At 34.5% G+C, this 2,927-nt stretch overlaps 1 long non-coding RNA gene across 1 annotated transcript in view; it reads left to right on the top strand.

Annotated features, from left to right (window-relative positions):
* Positions 1-1,286, top strand: part of LOC108761072 (uncharacterized) — a 13,002-nt gene extending 11,716 nt beyond the window's left edge. Inside the window, exon 3 of the long non-coding RNA XR_001940112.1 lies at positions 1,274-1,286. This is a non-coding gene — a long non-coding RNA (uncharacterized LOC108761072). The remainder of the gene's footprint in view (positions 1-1,273) is intronic.
* Positions 1,287-2,927: the final 1,641 nt, after the last annotated feature.

The raw sequence follows: 2,927 nt of genomic DNA on the forward strand, positions 1-2,927 counted from the left end.
CTTCCCGCCGTCTCTCACGGTCCCTCTCTCTCATTATTGTCGACCACATTTGATACATTACTTAGATAGAGATTGCGCAGTCCATTCTCTATGGCCCGTATTCAGAACGTCACGCATATTATAGAATTTCAGAGATAAAAGCGCACTTTTATCTCTGAAATTCTATAATATGCGTGACGTAGGCCCGTATTCAGAACGCGCTTTTATCGATAAAAGCGCACTTTTATCTCTGAAATTCTATAATATGCGTGACGTAAAGTATGGTATGTTAGCGTGCTAACATCGTTGTAAGCGCGTTCTGAATACGGGCCTACGTCTTTGGTGCGGACTAAGTACTTGATACGTCCCTATTTACACCCACTTGTCTAAAAACAGGTTAAGGCTGATATTTATAGTCGGTTCTTATTTTAAGACCGTCTTAAGTAATGTCTTAAGACGCTAATGCAGCCTTCTGATTGGTTCGTGACTTCTTAAGACTGTACTTAAGACAGTCTTGAATATAAGATCTGATATGAATACCGGTCTAAGTTAGGGGTTTTTGGTCCGAATAAAGTCTCAACTTAACAATTTGTATTAATAAATGACAAAAAATTGTGAGTGACTATCGGTTTATCGTCGCTGATCCTAAATCTCTGTTCTTGTCTGAGCAATTAATTGTGGAAATAATGGAAGAAGTTGCAATTACATCATTTATACCGTTATTCCAAATTTTAATTTTATTTTAATGTAACCTCTTATTTTGACTCCTTTTACACCCAGTACTTAGGGTGTATTCCGAACCGGATTAGTTTAGCTTATTTTTTCCCTTAGATGTTGGCAGTTCCGTAACTAAACCTATCGGCCGTCAATTCAGCTACTGGCTTCTATTGGTTACGAGTTACGACAGGTTTGGAACATTCCTCGGTTTAGTTACAGAACTGCCAATATCTAGGGGAAAAAATAAGCTAAGCTAACCCGGTGTTCGGAATACACCCTTAATACGCGTATTAACTAGTAACTTTCTATTAAATTATTTCAATTTCAGCAATGTATTTGAAGAATAATGTATTAAATTAATAAAATATGCATCGAAATAATTAATTAAATAAACATATCGGCCCGGATTCAGAACGCGCTTACAACGATGTTAGTACACTAACATACTATACTTTACGTCACGTATATTATAGAATTTCAGAGATAAAAGTGCGCTTTTATCGATAAAAGCGCGTTCTGAATACGGGTCATCATGTATATGTTTACATATAACGCTAAAATTAAGATAATTCAATAGAAAGTTACTGGTTAGTACTAGAGTTATCAGAGAGGCGCAACCGGTGTTATGCATTCTGATTCTCTGTTGCAATCTAACCAATTGCGTGACTTGGCAGCCATTTATAGTACTAGTGACATATTTCTATTTCATTTTATCCTATACATTCTATCTCACATTATCCTACACGTCTTATCTTGTTTGACATAGTTTAAAAGCAGTTTCATAGCATGTTGGCCCTGTTTAGTACTCTCCTTAGCACCTTTGTCATACTGACTTAAGGAGGTTGTAAGGCTGAAGCGGGCAGTGAGAGGGGAATGCTTTAATACATAAGAAATATGGAGTGTAGCCAACATTTGAACATTAAAATTTGAAGAAATAAATAGCTAAAATTTTAAAAAATATGGATTATAATGCAATTGAAATGCAAAAAATATTAGTGTTTATTTGTGTAAAAGTTTTAAAGATAAACATATATTTTTTAGAACAATAAATATTTTTAGCTCAAGAAATGATTTGGCAACGGTGTAAAACTGAAAAATCGAAGTTGGTAACACTGCAAACTGCAATTTCTGACTGCAATGTCAGACGGATAGATAAGGTTAACATGACGTTATAAATGTTTCTTTGACAAGTCATTTAGTACAATTTTTTTTCTGTGAATAGTAAATCAAATGCTTAGAAGCATTTGTAGTGAGAGTTTGACGGCACTACTCAACTGATAGAATATTCTTGATTCGCGATGATGAAACAACGTTGCCACATTTTCTCCATCAAACAGTTTCAATGACAGAAGTATCACATCTTTGGTTATATTTTTCACTATTGTTAATAAACTGAGTGGTAAAAGTTGTTTTAATGTTCAAATATATTTTTAATATGCTATACTTTATATATTAAACATAAATTTATTCGATTCTTAACATTTCAAATATTAATATTTAAAATGTTAAGAAATGTTGAAAACAGATACATAGAGTCGAGTCTCCTATAAGAGAAAGAGAGATAGTCTATTATAAAATCCAGAATTTTGTTATTAATTTACAGAAAAATGCGCTGATCAAAAAATCTAAAAAATTTACATAAAATCATGCTTTGTAGATAAAGCTATGTTCCAAATTTCAAGCAATTCTTAACATATTGCATTCTCCTTACAACCTCCTTAAGCCGGTTGCGCCTCTCTGATAAATCTAGGACTCTAGTTAGTACGTGTATCGCAATTGCACAATGTAAACTAGGCCTTTATTCCTGTTACGTCCGGTAGACTCCACGATTTCTTTGTTTCGCGACCGTTCAATCAACGAAGTAAGATATGAACAAATCCAATTGATAACACAAATCCGAGAGAAGTTTCCAGCCACAAAATCTTGTTTGCCTAGAATCGAGAGATCCGTGATAAAAACTCTCGTAGTGCGACAATCAAACGTTAAATCTCCTTTCGAGCATCGTGGAAAATGAAAGTCAATATCAAATAATCACCAAATAGCGTTGGTACCAAGGCGCTAAGCCAAGTCACGAAATGATTGTCTAGAATCGAAAGACCCGCGATAAAAACTCTCTCATAGCATTGATTATCAAACCTCTTTTTGAGCATCGTGGAAAACGAAAATCAATATCAAATAATCATCAAACAGCGTTGGTACCAAGGCTAAGCCAAGCCACGAAATAATCCCCG

Source organism: Trachymyrmex cornetzi, unplaced genomic scaffold (assembly GCF_001594075.2).
Source record: "Trachymyrmex cornetzi isolate Tcor2-1 unplaced genomic scaffold, Tcor1.1 scaffold238, whole genome shotgun sequence".
Lineage (NCBI taxonomy): Eukaryota > Metazoa > Arthropoda > Insecta > Hymenoptera > Formicidae > Trachymyrmex > Trachymyrmex cornetzi.